Here is a 24453-nt window from a genome sequence, read left to right as displayed (position 1 = left end):
CTCCCTTCCTCAAAGAGGAACAGGGAGAAAATAGGATGAAAAGGGCTCAAAGGTTGAGATAAGGACAAGGAGATCACACAGTAATTATTGTAACGGGCAAAACAGACTCGGCATAGGGAGACAGTAAGATTTATTGCTTATTACTAACAAGGTAGAGAAGTGAGAAACAAAGGAAAGAAACCAAAACACCTTCCTCCCCATCCACGCTCTTCTACCTCCTCCCCCCGAGCAGCGCAGGGGAACGGGGGAATGGGGGTTATGGTCAGTCTATAGTGCTTCTTCTTCGCGACTCCTTCTCGATCACTCTCGTCCCCTCTGATGTGGGGTCCCTCCCATGGGACGCAGTCCCGGCCGAACTGATCCTGCGTGGGCTTCCCACAGGCAGCAGCTCTTCCAGAACTGCTCCAGATATGGGTCCGTACCATGGGGTCCATCCCTCAGGAGCACACTGCTCCAGGCTGGGTTCCCCATGGGCAGCAGCTCCTGCCAGGTCACCTGCTCCCGTGTGGTCTCCTCTCCACAGGCTACAGGTCCGGCAGGGGTCTTCCACAGGCCGCAGCCTCCGTCGGTGCAGGTCCACCTGCTCCACCGTGGTACTCCATGGGTTGCAGGGGGACAGCCTGCTTCACCATGGTCCTCAGCACAGGCCGCAGGGGACTTCTGCTCCGGGGCCTGGAGCACCTCTCCCCCTCCTTCTTCACTGACCTTGGCGCCTGCAAGGCTGTGCCTCACTCCTCTCACTCTCCCAGCTGCTGAGTGGTGCAGCATTTATTTTTCCCCTGTCTTAAATATGCTCTCACAGAGGCGCAAAACAACATCGCTTATTGGCTCGGCTCTGGTCAGCAGTGGGGCCCTTACCAAACATGAGGCAGCTTCTAGATCCTTCTCACAGAAGCCATCCCTATGGCCCCCTTCTACCAAAACCTTGCCACGTAAACCCACTACAGAAGTGTATCTTAACTGAAAGACCATTCAACTGAATGCTAACAGTCTGTGATTTTTTCCAACTCCCCATTTCTGATCTGAAATGATACTGGCTGTGCCATTCATATAGGCTCCACCAAGAGCCATCTCTCCACATTGTCAAATTATTCACTGATTCCTTATTAGAATTGTGGCAGTTAACAAGCTACTTAAGGAGTCTGTTCTTCCCAGGGATGGATACCTAGCCTTGTTAGCATTGGAATTCCATTCCATTTGAAATCCATGGAAACCTGGCTTTAACACTGGAATGACTAGTTTTCCTCATTTTCTCTCTTTTTTTTTTTTCTTTTTAAAACCAAAACTGTACATAAATTGTGTCTCTGCAATCACTGGGCAGAAAACAGAGGAACAGAGGTGGGAAATGCTGCCCAAATGTTCTCTCACTACGATCATAGTTAATAGATCTTGTGTTTTTACATATGCGTTATTATATGTCTTATATGTGTTTTTACATATGTTACACATATATTACATATATACATATACGCACATATAGATGCACCTTAAAGATATTACACAATGCTAAACAAGCTACACAGACAAGACTGACCTATCATTTTAAATTTCTTAAAACAGTAATAAAAGACACACACAATTCAGAACACAGTTGTATAGGATACAAGGATAGGAGTTGGACTCGATGATCCTTATGGGTCCCTTCCAGCTCGGGATATTCTATGATTCTATGATTAACGTTAAATCAGCATATTTTGAGTACACCAAAGCAAACAGATTCTGCCCTAAATATCTTACATTCAGAGCAAACCCCTTGGCCCTGATCACATCACCAGGCACAAAAGATGCAAAAAGCACTCGGAAGCCAAGAACTGTCCTTTGTCTCACCTCCTCCTCAGATGCCTAACAGCAGGTGGGGAAGGCTTTAACATACTAACTTAAAATTCATGAGATTGATGGAATAAATGATTTTGGTAATTTCAGTGCATGACAGATGCTTCCAATTTATTTCTTAATTTCCCAAACAAATTCAGGATAACAGTAGAGAAGTTTTAACTGAATCCACTAGTTGTATTGCTATTTCTCTGAATACAATGAAAACCTGAATGACGGTGTTCCAATCATTTTCCTTCAAACAAGCAATGAATCAAATTCAAATCAAATGAGGCTGACTGGCCTATAGTTTCCTGGGTCGTCCTTCTTGCTCTTTTTGAAGACTGGAGATGACGCTGGATTTCTTCCACTCCTCAGGCACCTCTCCTGTTCTCCAAAAGCTTTCAAAGATGATGGAGAGTGGCCTAGCAATAACATTGGCCAGCTCCCTCAGCACTCGTGGGTGCATCCCATTGGGGCCCATGGATTTGTGGTGTGAGAAAAATCTCAACAATTCTTAAAAAATACAGGATGAACACTTGAGGTACACTTTTTCATTTATCAGGGAAATAGCTTTTTCTGAGAAGCCCCAACTCCTCTATTCTGAATTTATAACAGCAATCTCTCCTCCTATTTCCACTCCGGATATTCCTATTTGAAGTGGCTGGCCCGGCCACACTTAAAACATCTTCTCAAAGCCTGTCCCTGCTAGGATTTAGGCTGCAACACAGGTAGCTTTCCTTGCTTGCCATTCCTTCATCTCTCTTCCTCTCCTTTCCATCCTGGGCCCAACTCCTCCCGAAAGTTCCTCTATCTCTAGTCCTCTGCCTCACTACTCAGTACGCTGTGAATACCATTTGTTTCGCTCTCTACTTTTGCTTCTTATCTCCCCTCCTGGCATACACCTTCATACTACCTACACTGTTCACTCCATCCTTCCACCTTCTGGAGATTTTTCTGCGTATCTGGCCAGGCTTTAATCACAAAATGAACTTTAAAGAGCCCTTGGGCTATCGGGTCCTCAGGATTCATCCCCGAGTACTTTCTAATTCTGACCCCGACCTCTCATATGATTTCTATGTTGTGGGTTGTTATTATCACAGTTAGATAAGTGGATATTTCTGCTCTATCGGAATTACACTCGGTCTGGGGGGGGGTGGGTGTGTTAGTTCTTTCCCATTCTTGCATACCTCCCTGCCAAAACATTCCCCTCCTAAGCATTCTTCTCCAGTGAATAACATACTCAAGATTTACATTCCCCCCCCGAACCAGGAATACAAATTAGGCCTTAGAAACGGATTTGACTGTTCTGCTAGGCCCTCGATTAAAGACTTCATTTCCTTCTTAAAGCTTCTAACCTCTCTGCTAGTAAGAGGGGCAGTGGCACCGGCCCTGCGGCACCCCCGCACGGCCCCGAGGCCCCACCGGGACCCCCCTGCCTCTGCTCCCGTTGCTCTGCGCTCCCCGGCACGACTTCTCCAGGGACAGCGTCAATTGCTCCTCCTGGAGCAGTTGCTGCTGCCCCAATATTAGGATTATAGAGAGCATAACTTGATTCCTCCTCTGAAAAAGGAGTCTTATTGTTTCATTATAAATGTCAAGCCTGAATTTTCATCAGACCCCTATTTTGGCCAAAATACTGAAGTTCCTTTTATTGGCTTTTTAGGCTAGACAATTACGCATTATTGAACCATTATTTATTTGTTTAAACTCTTTTTCCCTAGCTTTTGGGTTGTTTTTCCAAATCCTTATCATTTTCCCCAAAGGACTAACAAGCTAGAGAAGACTATCTTTAGGCACGATCCTGGGGTCTCCACCTCTACCCTCCTGACTCTTGGAACCCTTAATCCCCATCTCTTCCTGAGGTGCTGCTATGGACTTCACCACCCACAGGGTACCACACGCCTTCACGTAGGATTAGGACAGAGGTGGGGTGTACTGCCGAGCACCTCACTTCACCATGCTCGGGGCACCATACACCTAAGGGCCCAAGCCCCCGAGACTCTCTTTCGCTCATCTCTCTTTCACTTCGTCCATCTCCGGCCACGCCCCTTGCGGGGCTACAGAACCACGGGTCGAGACTCCACACTCACTTTGCACTAAAAGTATATGTCATACACACTCCACACAAGAGTCTCCCTGAACCCAACCCGAGGCAAGATACGGTAAAGTTTCTCTTACCTCGGTCCATGCACGGACTTCCTGGTCCGGGCTATCAGCAGTAATGCCTGTGTCTGTACTGTGCCTGGGCTGTGTCTGTGGTATGTCAGTGCTGGCCTCCCTTCTCCCCAGTGCGTTGCAGAGCCTGTCTTCATATTTAAAAGTCTCGGTCCTTTGCCGGCCATGCCGAGACAACCCACCACCCCGACGGGACTGCTGAAATCAGCGGGGTGCACCTTCCTGTCTGTGGTGGCAAGAACTCTCTGGGAGGAGACAAGATCCCAGACGAGCCCCCAAATTGTGAGAAAAAAAATCAATAATTTTCTTCAGACAGGACCTTCTGTGAAGCTATTTTATTTGTGATTGCAATGGTGGGCGTCCTGCCAATTAGGAGCGCATTTTAGTAAACATATCATAACCTTTTATTCCCTATTACCCGACACCTGATCACCTCCCCTGTTTCCTCATTGGCTGAGTACTACAGGTTCACAAGCTACTCGATGCTCCTCTATACCATATATGTACATTTTTTTTTGATCAACCCTTTCATTTCTTCCTTTTCCGTTTTTTTTTTTTTTTTTTTGTCTCTTTTCTTATGTTTAGAAAACTTGTGATCTTTGTTTTTTTACTGTTCTCACACTGCTCATCCTGTTTCTCTCAAGCTTCTACCTTATTTTGGAACAGTGAGGCCTTCTACTGTCCACTTATCTACTTAGCATTTCTCTTTGTTCTGACTACACAACTACCTTTGAAGACAGAAGGTTAGTTTTCTACTGCAAAAACACACTCTACTTCGAAAACACGTTCTACTGCAAAAACACAACTTAGTTTCTCACAGTGGGTATCAAGTTTGCCTAAATGATCTCTAACCTGATCCTCCTCGACCAGGCTGTCCCCCTGCAGACCATGGAGGAACACAGTGGAGCAGAAAACCACGCTGCAGACTGTAGAGGAGCCCACGGTGGAGCAGGTGGATCTGACCTGAAGGAGGCTGCAGCCTATGGAGGGCCCTCGCAGGAGCAGGCTCTGGGCCAGACCTGCCACCTGTGGAGAGGAACCCACGGTGGAGCAGGTGACCTGGAGAGAGCTGTCACCCATGTGGGACCCATGCTGGAGCAGTCTCTTCCTGAAGGACTGCACCCCATGGTACGGACCCATATTGGAGCAGTTCTTGAAGAACTGCGGTCTGTGGGAAGATGTAGTGGGTTTACGTGGCAAGGTTTTGGTAGCAGGAGGCCATAGGGGTGGTTTCTGTGAGAAGGATCTAGAAGCTGCCCCATGTTTGGTAAGGGCCCCACTGCTGACCAGAGCCGAGCCAATAAGCGATGTTGTTTTGCGCCTCTGTGAGAGCATATTTAAGACAGGGGAAAAAAAATGCTGCACCACTCAGCAGCTGGGAGAGTGAGAGGAGTGAGGCACAGCCTTGCAGATGCCAAGGTCAGTGAAGAAGGAGGGGGAGAAGTCCTCCTCTCCATCCTTTTTTTTTATAAAAAGGATGGAGAGGGACTCTTTAGTCGTGTGGCTAATGATAGGACAAGGCTGAATGGTTTTAAACTAAAAGAGGGGGGATTTAGATTAGAGGTTAGGAGGAAATTCTTCACTCAGAGGGCGGTGAGGCACTGGAACAGGTTGCCCAGAGAGTTTGTTGATGCCCCATCCCTGGAGGCGTTCAAGACCAGGTTGCATGGGGCCCTGGCAAACCTGATGTAGTGGGTGGCATCTCTTCCTATGGCAGGGGGGTTGGAAATAGATGATCTTTAAGGTCCTTTCCGACCCAAGCCATTCTATGATTCTATGACTCTATAATTCTATGATTATCTAAACCTATGATCTTTTTTTTCACTGTATTTTCTCCACTGTTCTGTTCAGAAGGAGAAATGAGAGAGTGGTGTGGTAGACCTTACCCATCGGCTGTTAAACCAACACAAGTGGACAAAGGTATTTCTGAATTAACTTAAACCTTAAATTTGTTTTTAAATTACGAGTTTGGAGAGAACTAACCAGTTTTTAATGACTTCATGTGGTGGTTTTACTTGGGTGGGCGGCCGAGCTCCACCACAACCGCTCTCTCATTCCCCCTCCTCAATGAGGAATGGGGAAAAAATACGATGAAAAGGGCTCAAGGGTTGAGATAAGGACGAGGACATCGCACAGTCATTATCGTGACGGGCAAAACAGACTCAGCATAGGGAGATAGTAAGATTTATTACCTACTACTAACAAGCTAGAGAAGTGAGAAACAAAGGAAAGAAACCAAAAGCGCCTTCCCTGCCATCCACCCCCTTCCACCTCCTGCCCCCGAGCGGCGCAGGGGAACAGGGGAATGGGGGTTATGGTCAGTCTATAGCGCTTCTTCTTCGCGACTCCTTCTCGATCACTCTCGTCCCCTGCTCCAATGTGGGGTCCCTCCCACATATTGCAGTCCTTCCCAAACTGATCCTGCATTGGCTTCCCACAGGCAGCAGCTCTTCAAGAACTATTCAAAATATGGGTCCGTACCACGGGGTTCATCCTTCAGAAGCACACTGCTCCAACCTGGGTCCCCCATGGGCAGCAGCTCCTGCGCGGTCTCCTCTCCACGGGCTACAGGTCCAGCCCAGAATCTGCTCCAGCAGGGGTCTTCCACAGGCCGCAGCCTCCGTCGGTGCAGGTCCACCTGATCCACCGTGGTACTCCATGGGTTGCAGGGGGACAGCCTGCTTCACCATGGTCCTCAGCACAGGCCGCAGGGGACTTCTGCTCTGGTGCCTGGAGCACCTCTCCCCCTCCTTCTTCATTGACCTTGGCGTCTGCAAGGCTGTGCCTCACTCCTCTCACTCTCCCAGCTGCTGAGTGGTGCAGCATTGTTTTTCCCCTGTCTTAAATATGCTCTCACAGAGGCGCAAAACAACATCGCTTATTGGCTCGGCTCTGGTCAGCAGTGGGGCCCTTACCAAACATGAGGCAGCTTCTAGATCCTTCTCACAGAAACCACCCCTATGGCCTCCTGCTACCAAAACCTTGCCACGTAAACCCACTACACTTCAGAGCAGCTAAACTGTTAGACTGAATTTCAGGGTAGTATCTTCATTATAAGTAAATATCTGTGTAATCACAGTCGCAGAAATTGACCTGAAGTTTTATTTTATTCCTGGATTTTGCTCTGTCCAAAAATTCTTGCCAAGGAAGTCAAGAGAGTTCTTCTATCTTTATGACTAGATAATTAAGTTTAAGATGTTTAGCTATTTTTCACATCTAGTCACTAAAAGTGTTAACCAGAAGCAAACGGAAAAACTATGTAATTTCAGATTGTATTCTATGTTCTCAAAACCCAGGAAAGACAGAGGCTAATGAGACATTTCTTAAAGTAGCTTAGATGCTGATATTCTTGCAACAGCCCTTACATACAGTAAACTAAGCTAAACTGCTTCTGGAATAACAAATGGGCTGGCGGTGGTCTAAAAAATACTCATTTCTCTCCGTTTTAGAACATGGAAAAGCCACGTCGCCGCACTTGCAACACAAACAGAAGTGAGAGGAATGAAGTCTGAAAAGCACAATGCAGGAAGGGAAGAAGTAATGCCATTCTTATCTGTTTGAAAACAAAAAAAAAAAAAGGAAGGTACAAAAGCAATTGGTAACCAGGTTTTCTTTTTAATCCCTCTGTTTCTTTGATAATCTCTGTATAGAGGCAATCTACATCCAAAATCTCCCATGCAATAGAGTTGTGTATCAGTCAGATTATTGTTACAGTATTCATGCAAAATATTTTAAGGTAGAACGTAAAGCAGTTTAACTGTTCAGCTTGATCGTCTACTGTTACTTAGCTCAGCACTTAAACACACAATAATACAGTGAATAAATTGCATTCCCCTCCCCACTACCAACTTTCCCACCAGAAAAATTTGCCAGAATGCAGTGTCTTGCCAGAAGCATATTTGCGATGCAGCTCCAGAAAAAATCAATACAGTATTCAAACACAGTTCCATTACTTTCCAGAATGGAGCAAACAACATTAATAACTACTACCAGGGCTTTGCGTAGATGCAGAAGAGCCCAACACTGCATGTACAAGGCCCAGGTGGAATAAAACCACAGCTCCCCTTAGCTTCTTCTCCCCTCTAACCTGTTCTGAACACTAATTTTGGTGAATCCCAAACTGCCCAGCCTCAGGAAAAATAAAAACTAAAATATTCACAACAGAATGGGGAAAAGAAAACCTATTATTAAAATTAGATCTGAAAACTGTTTTTTAATAGTGCAATGCTTCCACACCCATCGTGCCTTACTTTTAAGACTGGATACATTTGAACAAGCATTGCAAAGAAAACAGCACAAAACCCTGCATTTTGCAGAACTTTCTACAGAGGGCTTTCACATAAGCAGGGCCTTTAAATACACATTTCAACCTAACATGGTATCTTAAAAAGATGGACTGAGTTCTGATTTTCTGATCTTTATTTTTACTTTAAGTAAGTACAGAATACTTTGCTCATTGTTACACTTTCTTATTACTAAGACTATAACCACACACGATGAAGCCTGAGACTTTTCTCTTGAGAGTACAGGGTTGTCTCAGATATAAAGGGCACATTGTTAAAACAAAAGCAAACTGAATTCCTCTGTGTGTGTGTGTGTGTGTGTGTGTGTACACACTCATGTGAGTTCTAGGTCTGATCTCAACCTCATTGAATGTCTCTTCATCACAGTCACTCCCTCACCAGATGCCTCTTAAAATATAACTTCTGGACTAGGAGAGTCATCATCCTTTGATACTTTAGGCCTGAACAGCTTCAGAATTAGATAACTAAAAGTGCAAGAGCTAAGTTTCTAATATGCATGAAGTCTTTGCATTGTTTAGATGACCATTGATTTAGAATACACTGGAAAACCATGAGCTCAGCTAAAATCATGCCCAAGGCACCTACATGTATACTAATGAGAAACTTGTAGTAAATCAGTGTTATATCACTAGATAATGGTCTTCTCTTTGTAGTACACTAAAGCATAGACATAGATTTGGAAAGTTGTTATTTAAAGCGTAATCATCTAAGAGCTTTACATCAAATTACAGTCTTAATTGTTGGTATAACTTTACCCTGGTGGAACCCGCTATTGTGACTTGTGTGTGGCGATTACATTACACCGATGCAGGGTTGTGGGAACCACACTGTACAGGGTTATCATTTAAGTACAAAATAGATATGCTTGAACCTGAGCCAACTACTCCACTTGGTCTAACGCCATCCACCCCATCTGACGTACTGCAGTATAGAGCTAGAAATGTACCCATTGTTAACACAACGTCTCATAATGACCCTTGGAACCATTCATTTTCATGATATAGTGCAAGTGTTGGAACACTGCAAAACAAAAAGAACTTAAATCTCTCCACTCTAGTTATAAAAGGAGATGAAGTGTTTTCAAAAGATGAATGGAGTTGGAATGACTCTCTTTGGATGGCTGAACTTCAAGCCATTTCAGGACAGGCAATACAAATCAGTTGCCAAATAACTAATGGGTCTACTTACAATGGGCCGACTGAAATTAAGACGATTTATACTGACTCCTCCAGACCACAAAATTATAATACCGATTGTAGCAAAATAACTGAACCAAATTCTGATTGTGGGTACAATTTTACCTTCACCAAACCCATAATTGTGTACTGTCTTTGGGGTTACAGAGGCACCGAATTACTATTTGAATTTATGATTGATACAGCAACATTTGCATCGACTGCAAAGGATAAGAAGCGTCTGCCCCACAAATATCTGAAAATATACCAACTTGGCCTCCCATTAGTCTACCTCTTTCCATCGTCAACACAGGTCCTTACAGAATTAAAAACATAGGACAACAACGTGTTGTCTTTAACCCTAGCTGGTCTCTTAAAAAGGTAGAGCTAGCACTGTACATTAACATCTCAGAAATCAACCCAAAATGTGCCACCTTTTTGAGAACTGCCTATACTGGCTGGTTGGCATAGTTACATGGACGTTCTCTGAAACAATCTCGGCGCATGCTGCAAGATGCCACTGGATTACTGAGAACAAGATTAGGTATATTAAATAGCATAGATGCCGAGGTCCTAATGAGTAGAATAACTGCTACTACAGATGACCTAAGGAAATTGGAACGACCAATAAAATCATCCTTATCGGCTTTAGGAGCAAGTCAACGGCTTCTATCAGACATTTTACCCCATTGAAGAAAATGATCATCAATTAATTGTAAATGCCCTTGGAGAAAACCAAGACAATACTTCCTTGGCTTTGAGTTGCATCCAAGTGCAGTTATGGATACAGTCTAGCAGCAGCTGTTATTAGAGGGGGGGAAGGGAGGAACCTTACTCACTGAAATTTGGAAATTAATTTGGGATAATGCTTCAGAATTTGAAAAGGAGTTCCAAGCATGGTGTCAATTCGACAACTTTACCTATTATGCAGAAAGCGATAAAATTACTGCCTTTATACTTAATATAAACAATGCCACCGTATACAATGTATATCCAGTCATTGCATTAGGACTCAATCATAATGGAACTATACTTTATCCTAAGGAGCATAAAGCATGGGCCCATCAAAAGGGAGGAAAGTGGCAGACAATTGATGTGAGTGCATGTATTGTGCGCGAACAAAAAGGCTTCATTTGTGAAAGTAACACACTCGAGGCCCAAGACGTTTGTCTTGACACTGAACAAAATATTTGTCACTTTGAGTTACATCCCGATGAAACCCCTGAAACTGTACTTGTATATATTAGGAAAGGCTGTGTTTGCATGATAACCTGTTGTGATTCCATAGTCATAGATAATACTACTGTAGATACAAGTAATCACTCCATTGTTTGTGTTTGTGACTTTACCAAAATTCTAGGATGTGATTTTAGTTACTCGGCTCCCGTCACGACTCACCAACTTATTATATACAATTATACTTTACTTCACGACCTGCTGCCTACCCCTGTTGGAATGAACCTTACACTGGTGAAGAAATAACTGTCACATGAAGATTTCACAGAATCACAGAATTTCCTAGGTTGGAAGAGACCTCAAGGTCATCGAGTCCAACCTCAACCTAACGCTAACAGCCCTCCACTAAACCATATCCCTAAGCTCTACATCTAAACGTCTTTTGAAGACTTCCAGGGATGGTGACTCCACCACTTCCCTGGGCAGCCTGTTCCAGTGCCTCACAACCCTTTCAGTGAAGAAGTTCTTCCTAAACAGAATCACAGAAGGGGTTGGTGAAACAAGTTCAAGAAAATGGCCAAAAAAATCTTTGATTACTGTGCATCATGATTTGGAAGAAATACATCAAGTGTTGAAAAGAGTAAAGAAGGATGGAAAACACCACTGGAGGGACACTTTGTTCAGATGGTTGCCAACTGCCACGGGAATCTTCAACAAGATGCTTCATCCTGTCATTGTTTTATTAATACTCACTGCATTGTCTTTCATATTGACAATATCCCTGTATGTTAAACTATGGATTATGATGAAACTTGTAGCATCCCTACAAGACGTACATATACTCGATAATCCTCATCATATATGATACACCTGATATATTTCAAATGTCGTGAAGCTTGAGTGACTATAGTCACGGAGTGGATTATGTGGAATAATTGCCTGAGATGACTTAGAAATTAAGCTTATATTCACAATTTTAAGAAAAGGTACAGCACTGAAGAAGCTTCCAGGGTGGAGTGTAGCTGCATTCCATAGAACTTCCCTAGGCCTCCAACCTTAGATGTTGTCCACACCAGGGGAACTTGGTGTGCTGACTCTAAGAGGAACTGTACGGAAGGTGGAGCGGAGTGGAGACGCTGTGGCCAGGCTCTATGATAAGATGGGAACTCAGAGGTACATCGGAACCAATAAGCTGCATATTTGCTACCCTGGGCCAAAGGCCTGACATGTTTTTGACAAAATGCTGTACCCTAGTCTACTTTTTGCTCATTATAATATCATTATAATACCAAAACACACCTCCATCCCAAAGGCTACCCGCCTCCAAGGTGCGAACACCCCTTCACTGAGCATGCGCTCTGAATTTCTCTGATCCTATACCTTTAAGCAAAAGCAAGAAAATTTAGCACCAATCGTAACAAAGGTATGCATGACTAGAGTCACTCAAGCTCCACCTGACTGATTAAAAAAAAGATATAAATTAGCTTAAGGGAGAGAGGATGTTAGGGAAGATATCATCACAAAGGAAAAGATATTATCTCAAAAGATACCTTCTGACTTTTGGGATCAGTCGACGGGCTGAGCCTCTCTTCCCCCCCCCCCCCCATTGGGATGCCTTTGGGTAAGATTCAAACACTTGGTTATACCAAGCGCCTCCCCGGGAAACTTAGAAATTTCTATAGAGTCGCTTCATGGAACAGGCTGCCCAGGGAAGTGGTGGAGTCACCATCCTTGGAAGTCTTCAAAAGACGTTTAGATGTAGAGCTTAGGGATATGGTTTAGTGGAGGGCTGTTAGCGTTAGGTTGGAGGTTGGACTCGATGACCTTGAGGTCTCTTCCAACCTAGAAAATTCTGTGAATTCTGTGATTCATATCTTTATATATTTTAACGTGTTTGTAGCCAGGCTGTGTTACTCATACTTTTGGTATTTGCACATGCTTTGCAGACAGTGAATTTATCATTGGCAATCCAAAGAACCCATGTATCTATTGTTTTAATAAATTGCACTGCTCATTAATCTAGCCGTGGTAGTTCTCATGGAACATGACCAAACTCTTTTAAGTGTGGCTGTGGTAGTTCATGGAACGCGACTAGACTGAGGGTATATTATGTTATTTGTGCATCCATAATCGTGATAGTTCAGTACACTGAACGCAACCAGACTTATAATGACTAATTGGGCTTCACTCCCAATTACCTTAACCTTTAATGCAACAAAGAGTAATCATCTAAGAGCTTTACGTCAAATTACAGTCTTAATAGACAATCATAAAGAATAAATGTTTTCCAAGAAAATCCCCATAAAAGTGATACTGATTCTACTTATTGCTTTTATTAAATAGCAAGCAGAAACAGTTTAATGCCACTCAGGTGTTATTGCCTCCCCTGATTAGAGGTGATGGCCTCTTACAGTATTTCAATCTACTGCAGTCTGTAGGGTTTCAAGACGACATATCTCCTCAAGTACTGGCTTAACATCCGGTTAAGAGTCCTGCATGATAACAGGAGTTGTGGTAGGGTAAGAGCAGTGTTTGGGAAGCAGACATCCCAAGAACATACACACACACACACACACACACAAAACATTAATCTGACATTTGCCTTGAGACACTGAGAGTAAAAATAATCTCAACATGATGAATGAGAAGGATTGCTATGTTTGTTTTCAGCAGAACTAGGACTTCAACCAAAGAGATGATCTATACAATCTTTATAATGCATGGAAATACTGAAACAGATCAAATGCAACCTTAAGGCATTACATTCATTACCTTCACTGAATCAGCATGGAGATCATCCCCCGTAGTATTCAGGACACTTATTTATGCGTTCCAAGCCAGGAGAGCTGTTTTATATTTCTCATGCTTATTTCATGGTCATAAAACTACTGTGACAGAAGATAATTTAAGCATGGTAGAGGTCTCCACGCATTACTACCCGACAAAGTAGTTTATTAGCCATTTCAATCTGATTTACATAGAGTCCGTCTGTTTAGGCATTTATACCTTACTTTTTTCAAAAGAGATTCAAAATTTCAAAATTGTCAAATTTAACAGTTAACAATGTTTATGGCTCCTAACAGCTTTATAGCAGCGTAACTGAGTTTAAAATCTTTGGTGACAGGAGGAAGACTACCAGCAAAATTTGGACCCTGGATATGGGGAGAGCAGACTTCAGGCTGCTCAGGGAACTAGTTAGTAAGGTCCCCTGGGAAACTGCTTTTGAAGACATCGGGGTCCATCAGTGCCGGTCACTTTTTAAGTACCACCTCTTAAGAGCACAGGAACAGGCAATTCCAAAATGTCAGAAGTCAAGCAGGCGGGGTAGAAGGCCAGCTTGCCTGAGCAGGGATCTTCTAGAGCTTAGGTGGAAAAAAAAAGTGTATGGCCACTGGAAGCGAGGTCGTGTGACGTGGGAGGACTACAGAGATGCTGTTCACCATTGTGGGGAGAAAAATTGTGTGGTCAAAGTACAATTAGAGTTGAAGCTGACCAGTACTGCGGGGGACAATAAAAAGGGCTTTTTAAAAGTATGTTAACAACAAAAAGAGGACCAGAGAAAACACTGGTCTGTTACTTAATGAGGACGGTCAGCTCACAAATAGGGACGTAGACAAAGCAGAGACGTTTAATGCCTTCTTTGCCTCCGTCTTCAACACCGATGATGGGCCCTGGGACCCCCGGAACCCTGAGTTGGAGGACCATGACCGCGATAACTATAAACTCCCAGCCAACCAGGAATTTGTGAAGGATTTGCTGCTCCAGCTAGCTGCATACAAGTCTATAGGGCCCGATGGGATTCATCCCAGGATACTCAGAAAGCTGGCTGATGTCATCGCAAGACCTCTCTCAATTAATTTTCAACGGTCTTGGGAATATGGAGAGGCCTCAGTCAACTGGAAGCTGGAAAACATAGTTCCAGTTTTAAAGAAGAGCAAGAAAGACCTGGGTAATTACAAGCCTGTCAGTCTCATGTCAGTGCCTGGTAAAATTATGGAGATTATTCTGGGAGTTATCAAAAAACACCTGCACAACAATGCAGACATTGGTCAAAGCCAACACGGGTTCACGAGGGGAAAGTCCTGCTTAACAAACTTAATTTCCTTTTATGACAAGGTTACCCTCCTAGTTGACCAAGGGAAGCCAGTAGATGTGATCCTTTTGGATTTCAGCAAAGCTTTCAATACTGTTTCTCACAGCATCCTTCTGGAAAAAAATGTCCAGCATACAGCTAGATAATACATAATACAACAGGCGAACAGTTGGCTGACAGGTCAGTCTCAAAGGGTTATAGTAAATGGGGTTACATCAGGCTGACAGCCAGTCACTACTGGGGTTCCACAGGGCTCCATTTTAGGGCCAGTTCTCTTTAATGTTTTCATAAATGACTTGCATGCAGAACTTAAAGGTATACAAAGTAATTTTGTGGATGACACTAAATTGGGAGGAGCTGTTGATTTCCTCGAGGGTAGAGAGGCCTTGCCGAGAGATCTTGATAAATTAGAGGGCTGGGCAATGTGACGGGTATACTCTACTCCTGCACTTGACATGTCTTGCTCAGGCTTATGAGCCACAGTAGGCCTCGATGTGACTGTTCCTTGCACACTGGAGTTCCAGAACACGGTAAGGAATCTGAGTTTGACTATAAGTCAATCACATTATCTTATAAATATAGCGGCCTGACTGCATCTCAGACTCTGCAGCATGGACAGTAGCCTAACCTGCAGAATACCAGAACTGTACATTCTGGAAGGTACCAGAATGACAGGGTTGGTGGAAAATACCAAAATTGCCTTATCTGAACCATAGCCAGGATGGAAAAGTACTCACTAACAGTCAATTATCTTGTAGCCCTATAAATAGTAATCCTAAGAAAAGAGCCCCTTGAGCTCTCCAGGGACAGCAGCAGGCTGCACCCGCAATCTCCCCCTGAGCTGGGAAACCCCTCCAGGTACCCGGAGAGGTATTTTAGCAAATTCTGTTGAAATCATTGTGTTATATTGGCTGATGATTAAATGCTGATTAAGTGCTGTTAAAAATCATAGAATCTAAACCTGTTATTTACCATAAAAGTATAAAATAAATCCTAAATTGCTGCTACATTAAAGTCGTGTAAAATCTGTTCTGCGACAGGCAATCACCAACAATATGAAGTTTAACAAGAGCAAGTGCTAGATTCTGCACTTGGGAAGGGGCAACCCTGGCTATATGTACAGACTGGGGGATGAGACGCTGGAGAGCAGCCCCACAGAAAGGGATCTGGGGGTTTTGGTTGACAGCAAGTTGAACATGAGTCAACAGTGTGCCCTGGCAGCCAAAAGGGCCAACCCTATCCTGGAATGCATCAAGCATGGCACTGCTATCCAGTTGAGGAAAGTGACTATCCTCTCCTGTACTGGTGCAGCCTCACCTTGAGTAGTGCACAGTTTTGGGCACCACAATATAAGAAGAACAAAACACTATTAGAGAGTGTCCAAAGGAGGGCTACGAAGATGGTGAAGGGTCTAGAGGGGAAGACATATGAGGAGTGGCTGAAGTCACTTGGTTTGTTCAGCCTGGAGAAGAGGAGACTGAGGGGAGATCTCATCGTATCCCACAGTTTCCACACGAGGGGGAGCAGAGGGGCAGGTGCTGATCTCTTCTCTCCGGTGACCAGTGATAGGACCCAAGGGAATGGTGTGAAGCTGGGACAGGGGAGATTCAGGCTGGATATTAGGAAACGTTTCTTCACTGAGAGAGTGGTCGGGCACTGGAACAGGCTCCCCAGGGAAGTGGTCATGGCACCAAGCCTGCCGGAGTTCATGAAGCTTTTGGACAACACTCAGACATATGGTTTGGTTTTTGGGTGGTCCTGTATGGAGCCAGGAGTTGGACTTGATGATCCCTGTGGGTCCCTTCCAACTCAGGATATTCTATGATTATAATAGTGCTCATGTCTTGTTACCCAGCTAGAAAAAGGAAACTGAAAAGTTTAAGGACAAGACTTCGGTTTGGAAACACCTAAAAAAAAAAAAAAAAAAAAAAAAAAGCAAGAAATCAACAGGAAGCAAACAAAACAAAACAAAACAAACAAACAAAACCACAACAAACAAACAAACAGAAAAAAAACAAACAACACAACAGCTTCCACAGCAAGATTTGTCTATACCATATGCTCAAACAACAGATTGTCACATATCTTTAGATTTTAAAGCTTCAATCTGACTCTGTGGAAGTTATTATACCCTAGAGTTTAGAATTAGCATGATTTGTCAGTTTCCCTACAACTATAGTATCCTCTCTTTGAAATGGGTCCCTGCATCCTGAATGCTTTCAACAAATGCATTTGAATAACTCCCCAGCCTTCAAGAGTAAGAGCTAAGAGTGAACCAACCAGTAACAGCCATTTACCTCTAACTGACAAAAATTAAAATGCTCATTTCCAGGCAATTGCAAGGCCAATAAAGTACATCCTAAAATACTTCCCCCCCCCCCCCAGTATTCACTAGCCTACTTGAGATCCTTAGAATTCTAATGCAGCCATCTCAAACTGGCACATACTGTAACTATCTTTATGAAGATAACATACTAAATACAGTCCAGCAAAAATGAAGAGAAGCAACAGAGAAGGGAAAATCTAGTAAGATAGATTTGTTTACTCATCTACAGCACAAAAGGCCATAAACGACAGTAGTTATAGAGAGGCTACTCTTTAATAAAACAGAAAGCAATTCAAGAAATTAAGTTTAACAGAACAGCAAATTTTCTGTTTTTACCAGACATCATGTCTGTGTAGCTTCCATGCAATTGCATGAAATGTATTCATTCTGGCCTGAGCAACGAACGCATCGTAGCTCAAAAATACCAACCTCACAGAGTGAGCGAGCAGGGGGCGTAGAGTGGTGGTGGTGCTCCAGTTTGCCCAGAGTGAGCGGGGGGAGGGCAAGCAGAGTGGTGGTGGTCGTCCAGTTGGCACACATTGAGCGACTGGGTGGGGCAGAGTGGTGGTGGTGGTGGTGGTTGTGGTCCATTTGGCAGAGAGTGAGCAAGGGGGGGGGGGGCAGAGTAGTGGTGGTCCAGTTTGTAAAGATTGAGTGAGCGGGGGGGGGGGGGGAGTGGTGTTGGTGGTGGTCCAGTTGGCACAGGGTCAGCGAGCGGCGCAGGCAGAGTGGTGGTGCTGGTGGTGGACCAGTTGGCACAGAGTGAGCGAGCGGGTGGGGCAGAGTGGTTTTGGTGGTGGTGTTCCAATTTGCACAGAGTGAACAAGCAGGGGTGGTAGGGTGGTTGTGGTTCAGTTTCACAGAGTGAGCAATCGGGGGGTGCAGAGTCGTGGTGGTGGTCTGGTGGTGGTCCACTTTGCACAGAGTGAGCGAGCGGGGGAGGTATAATGCTGGTGCTGGTGGTCCAGTTTGCACAGACTCAGCGAGTGGGGGGGACGGAGTGGTATTGGTGGTGGTGGTGTTCGTCCAGTTGGTAGAGAGAGAGTGACCGGTGGGAGACAGAGTGGTGGTGGTGGTGGACCAGTTTGCACAGAGTGAGCGATCGGAGTGGGCAGAGTCGTGGTGGTGGTGATGGTCCAATTTGCACAGAGTAAGTGAGTGGGGGAGTAGTGTGGTGGTGCTGGTGGTGGTGGTGTCCAGTTGGCACAGAGTGAGCGAGCAGTGGGACAGGGTGGTGGTGGTGGTCCAGTTTGTACAGAGTGAACGAGTGCGGGGGGTAGAGTATCCCTTCCCAACCAGTGGACTGGCTCACCTCTCCGCTGCTAACCTTGCAACAAATCCAGCCATGGGCTCCAGTAGGCAGAAGGCTCTTGCCACAAAGAATGTGGCAACTCAGACCAAGTGCCTGCCTAAAAACACGGCTGTTTGGGTCTCAAGTTCTATGGAGTACTTAAGCCTGTTGCTGCCATCAGAGGGTGCTGGAGATACTCACCTGTGTGAGTAGTGAGCAGGTGGATGATCTGATCAGCCTGGTGGCAGAGCTCAAAGAGGAGGTGGAGAGATTAAGGACTATCAGGGAGTGTGAGTAGGAGATTGGCTGATGGAGCAACTCCCTGCCATGCCTGTGAGAAAGGCACCAGGCATACCCCAAACAGTAGTGGACCCCGTGCCCTGTTGCTGTCAGGCAGAGGGAGGGGACCTAAGAGATGGGGAGGAATGGAAACAGGTCCCTGTTTTGCATCACAGGCAAGCTCCCTCCCTCCTTCCCTCGCCTCCCCAGGTGCCCTTACACAATAGGCTTAAGGCTCTGGAGCCTGAGGGACGTGTAAGTGAGGATGCCGGGGAAGGTCCACCCAGGAGGCTGTCTAGGGCAAGGAAGTCAACTCCACACCTCCAGTCTGCCTCCACCAAGAAGGAAAGAAGGGTAATTGTCATAGGCGACTCCCTTCTGAGGGGAACAGAGGGCCCCATATGTTGGCCAGACCCTACCCATAGGGAAGTTTGCTGTCTCCCTGGGGCCTGGGTCAGAGACATTACCAGAAAACTTCCTGGCCTGGTTAGCCCCTCCTATTATTATCCCTTAGTGATAGTTCAGGCTGGCAGCAATGAAATCGCTGAGAGAAGCCTGGAGGTTATCAAAAGGGACTTTAGGGAATTGGGGAGGTTACTGGATGGAGTAGGAGTGCAGGTGGTATTTTCTTCTATCCCCTCAGTGGCAGGGAGCGATAATGAGTGGATCTGGAAAGCCCAGCTGATGGCTGAGAGGCTGGTGCCATTACAGGAATTTGGGTTCATTTTGATCATGGGGAGGTTTACTTGGTACCTGGCCTGTAACGCTGCAGATGGGTCCTACCTGTCTCAAAGGGGGAAAGGGATCCTAGGCCTGGAGCTGGCAGGGCTCGTTGAGAGGGCTTTAAACTAGGTGTGAAGGGGGACGGGGATGAAATGAGGCTCACTAGAGATGAGCCTGGAGGAGCAGTCCCAGGGTTGGGGGTGAGGGCAATGGCGCAACTGAAGTGCATCTACACCAATGCACGCAGCATGGGCAACAAACAGGAGGAGCTGGAAGCCATTGTGTGGCATGCAAACTATGACCTAGTTGCCATCACTGAAACGTGGTGGGACCACTCCCATGACTGGAGTGCTGCAATGGATGGTTATAAGCTCTTCAGAAGGGACGGGCAACAAAGGAGGGGTGGTGGCGTGGCTCTCTACATTAGTGTTTTGATGTTGTAGAGCTCAGGGATGGGAATAAGGTCGAGTCCCTATGGGAAAGGGTCAGGGGTATGGCCACCAAGGCAGACATCCTGGTGGGGGTCTATTATAGATCACCAACCCAGGATGAAGAGACAGATGAGGCGTTCTATAAGCAGCTGGTGGAAGTTGCTCAATTGCCAGCACTTCTTCTCACGGGCGACTTTAACTTCCCTGTTATATGCTGGAAATACAATACAGCCCAGAGGAAGCAGTCTAGGAGGTTTCTGGAGTGCGTGGAAGATAGCTTCCTGACTCAGCTGGTTAGTGAGCCTATTAGTGGGGGGGGGAGAACACCCCGCTAGACCTGCTATGGAATGGAGAAGGACTGGTGGGAGATGCGGTGGTCAGGAGCTGTCTTGGGCAGAGTGACCACGAAATGGTAGAGTTCGCTATTCTTGGTGAAGTCAGGAGGGGGATCAGTATAATTGCTACCTTGGACTTCCATAGGGCAGACTTTGAATTTTTCAGGTCACTGTTAGAGAGGGTTCCTTGGGAGTCAGTCCTGAAGGACAAAGGGGTCCAGGAAGGCACGATGCTCTTGCAAAAGTCTTAAAGGCTCAGGAGAAGGCTGTCCCCAAGTGCCATAAGCCGGAGGGGAAGAAAACTGGCGTGGTTGAACAGGGAATTTCTGCTGAGTGTCCAGGAGAAAAAGAGAGTTTATGTCCAGTGGAAGTAGGGACAGGAAACAAGGGGAGAGTACAGGGAAGTTGCTAGCATATGCAGGGAAAAAATCAGAAAGTCCAAACCCCAGTATGAGATCAACGTGGCCACTGTGGTGAATCATAGAATCTTAGAATCACAGAATGGCTTAGGTTAGAAGGAACCTCAAAATCATCTAGTTCCAACCCCCCTGCCATAGGAAGGGACTCCACCAATTAGATAAGGTTGCTCGGGGCCTCATGCAACCTGGTCTTGAACACCTCCAGGGATGGGGCATTGACAACCTCTCTGGGCAACCCATTCCAGTGCCTCACCGCCCTCTGAGTGAAGAATTTCCTCCTAACCTCTAATCTAAATCTCTCCTCTTTTAGTTTAAAACCATTCCGCCTTGTCCTATCATTAGCCACACGAGTAAAGAGTCCCTCTCCATCCTTTTTATAAGAACCCTTTAAGTATTGAAAGGCCACAATGAGGTCTCCACGGAGCCTTCTCTTCTCCAGGCTGAACAGTCCCAGCTCTCTCAGCCTTTCTTCGTAGGAGAGGTGTTCCAGCTCTCTGATCATCTTCTTGGCCCTCCTCTGGACCCAATCTAAGAGGTCCACATCTTTCTTGTGCTGGAGGCCCCAGAACACCTTCCCCCCGTCCACCCTCTTCTACCTCCTCCTGCCAAGCAGTGCAGGGGAATGTGGAATGGGGATTATAGGCAGTCCGTAGCACTTTGTCATCTGCTGCTCCTTCAAGGTCACTCTCTTCCCCTGTTCCAGCATGGGGTCCCTCCCATGGGATGTAGTCCTTCCTGAACAGATCCAACATGGTCTTCTGTGGTGGTTCCCCTCGAGTGGGCAGCCAAGCTCCACCACAACCGCTCTCTCACTCCCCTCCTCAAAGAGGAACAGGGAGAAAATATGATGAAAAGGGCTCAAAGGTTGAGAAAAGAACAAGGAGATCATGCAGTAATTATTGTAACGGGAAAAACATGTTGAGGGATTTTGAAACAGCAAAGATCCCACGGCTTGCTGCTGCTGAGCAAACCAAGCTACCAGGACGACTATGAGAAGTTCCCATGACAGTGTTCCCACATCGCCCAATTGAGGAATTTAGAAAAATATTGTTGCCAGCAGCTGGCTTCAAGGATAAGGTCTACGTGACTGCTAATCACAAGGGGGTTGTTTTCTTGCAGGCGGGGTTGTTTTCTTGTAGTTGTTTGTCTGAGTGCTTTTGACCAATAATTTTGTGTGAGACATTATCTGCCCCTGTTAAGTTCACTATAAAAGCTAGGCTATTTGGGTAATAAATGGAGCATGATCTCACCATAATAGTGTCTGTCGTGCTTTCGGCCGTTCTTCCTGCAACAAAAACAGACTCGGATTCGGGAGACAGTAAGATTTATTACTTATTACTAACAAGCTAGAGAAGTGAGAAACAAAGGAAAGAAACCAAAAGCATCTTCCCCCCCCATCCACCCACTTCCGCCTCCTCCCCCCAGAGCGGTGCGGGGGAATGGGGGTTATGGTCACTCTACAGCACTTCTCTGCAGCTCCTTCTTGGTCACTCTCGTCCCTTGTGCTGTGGGGTCCCTCCCACAGGATGCAGTCCTTGATGAACTGATCAGGTGTGGGCTTCCCTGGCTCCCCCACGGGCAGCAGCTCCTGCTAGGTCACCTGCTCCTGCGTGGTCTCCTCTCCACGGGCTACAGGTCTGGCCCAGAATCTGCTCCGGCAGGGGACTTCCACAGGCGGCAGCCTCCGTCGGTGCAGGTCCACCTGATCCACCGTGGTCTCCTCCACGGGCGGCAGCGTGGAACCCTGTTCTACCGTGGTACTCCATGGGTTGCAGGGGGACAGCCTGCTTCACCATGGTCCTCAGCACAGGCCGCAGGGGACTTCTGCTCCGGGGCCTGGAGCACCTCTCCCCCTCCTTCTTCACTGACCTTGGCGCCTGCAAGGCTGTGCCTCACTCCTCTCACTCTCCCAGCTGCTGAGTGGTGCAGCATTTTTTTTCCCCTGTCTTAAATATGCTCTCACAGAGGCGCAAAACAACATCGCTTATTGGCTCGGCTCTGGTCAGCAGTGGGGCCCTTACCAAACATGGGGCAGCTTCTAGATCCTTCTCACAGAAACCACCCCTATGGCCTCCTGCTACCAAAACCTTGCCACATAAACCCACTACATCTTCCCACAGACCGCAGTTCTTCAAGAACTGCTCCAATATGGGTCCGTACCATGGGGTGCAGTCCTTCAGGAAGAGACTGCTCCAGCATGGGTCCCACATGGGTGACAGCTCCCTCCAGGTCACCTGCTCCACCGTGGGTTCCTCTCCACAGGTGGCAGGTCTGGCCCAGAGCCTGCTCCTGCGAGGGCCCTCCATAGGCTGCAGCCTCCTTCAGGTCAGATCCACCTGCTCCACCGTGGGCTCCTCTACAGTCTGCAGCGTGGTTTTCTGCTCCACTGTGTTCCTCCATGGTCTGCAGGGGGACAGCCTGGTCGAGGAGGATCAGGTTAGAGATCATTTAGGCAAACTTGATACCCACTGTGAGAAACTAAGTTGTGTTTTTGCAGTAGAACGTGTTTTCGAAGTAGAGTGTGTTTTTGCAGTAGAAAACTAACCTTCTGTCTTCAAAGGTAGTTGTGTAGTCAGAACAAAGAGAAATGCTAAGTAGATAAGTGGACAGTAGAAGGCCTCACTGTTCCAAAATAAGGTAGAAGCTTGAGAGAAACAGGATGAGCAGTGTGAGAACAGTAAAAAAACAAAGATCACAAGTTTTCTAAACATAAGAAAAGAGACAAAAAAAAAAAAAAAAAAAACGGAAAAGGAAGAAATGAAAGGGTTGATCAAAAAAAAATGTACATATATGGTATAGAGGAGCATCGAGTAGCTTGTGAACCTGTAGTACTCAGCCAATGAGGAAACAGGGGAGGTGATCAGGTGTCGGGTAATAGGGAATAAAAGGTTATGATATGTTTACTAAAATGCGCTCCTAATTGGCAGGACGCCCACCATTGCAATCACAAATAAAATAGCTTCACAGAAGGTCCTGTCTGAAGAAAATTATTGATTTTTTTTCTCACAATTTGGGGGCTCGTCTGGGATCTTGTCTCCTCCCAGAGAGTTCTTGCCACCACAGACAGGAAGGTGCACCCCGCTGATTTCAGCGGTCCCGTCGGGGTGGTGGGTTGTCTCGGCATGGCCGGCAAAGGACCGAGACTTTTAAATATGAAGACAGGCTCTGCAACGCACTGGGGAGAAGGGAGGCCAGCACTGACATACCACAGACACAGCCCAGGCACAGTACAGACACAGGCATTACTGCTGATAGCCCGGACCAGGAAGTCCGTGCATGGACCGAGGTAAGAGAAACTTTACCGTATCTTGCCTCGGGTTGGGTTCAGGGAGACTCTTGTGTGGAGTGTGTATGACATATACTTTTAGTGCAAAGTGAGTGTGGAGTCTCGACCCGTGGTTCTGTAGCCCCGCAAGGGGCGTGGCCGGAGATGGACGAAGTGAAAGAGAGATGAGCGAAAGAGAGTCTCGGGGGCTTGGGCCCTTAGGTGTATGTTGCCCCGAGCATGGTGAAGTGAGGTGCTCGGCAGTACACCCCACCTCTGTCCTAATCCTACGTGAAGGCGTGTGGTACCCTGTGGGTGGTGAAGTCCATAGCAGCACCTCAGGAAGAGATGGGGATTAAGGGTTCCAAGAGTCAGGAGGGTAGAGGTGGAGACCCCAGGATCGTGCCTAAAGATAGTCTTCTCTAGCTTGTTAGTCCTTTGGGGAAAATGATAAGGATTTGGAAAAACAACCCAAAAGCTAGGGAAAAAGAGTTTAAAGAAATAAATAATGGTTCAATAATGCGTAATTGTCTAGCCTAAAAAGCCAATAAAAGGAACTTCAGTATTTTGGCCAAAATAGGGGTCTGATGAAAATTCAGGCTTGACATTTATAATGAAACAATAAGACTGCTTTTTCAGAGGAGGA

The 24453-nt window shown here is 46.1% G+C and overlaps 2 long non-coding RNA genes across 3 annotated transcripts in view; one reads left to right on the top strand and one right to left on the bottom strand.

Moving 5' to 3' along the window:
• The window catches only part of LOC311426402, a 579678-nt gene that overhangs the window by 242089 nt on the left and 313136 nt on the right, over positions 1-24453 (top strand). The window lies entirely within an intron of this gene.
• Positions 16139-24051, bottom strand: LOC311426420. 2 transcript variants are annotated; one of them, XR_014686735.1, is made up of 3 exons: positions 22703-24051; positions 21793-21827; positions 16139-16645 (listed from the first exon to the last, which is right to left on the bottom strand). It is a non-coding gene; the product is annotated as an uncharacterized lncRNA (long non-coding RNA). The 2 variants fall into 2 exon arrangements; XR_014686736.1 differs by lacking the exon at positions 16139-16645 and having other exon boundaries at positions 21711-21827.

This window comes from Aythya ferina (genome assembly GCF_964211825.1).
Source record: "Aythya ferina genome assembly, chromosome: W".
Classification (NCBI taxonomy): Eukaryota; Metazoa; Chordata; class Aves; order Anseriformes; family Anatidae; genus Aythya; species Aythya ferina.
The sequence above is the reverse complement of the archived record's forward strand: the minus strand, read 5'-3'. Positions and strand labels throughout refer to the sequence as shown.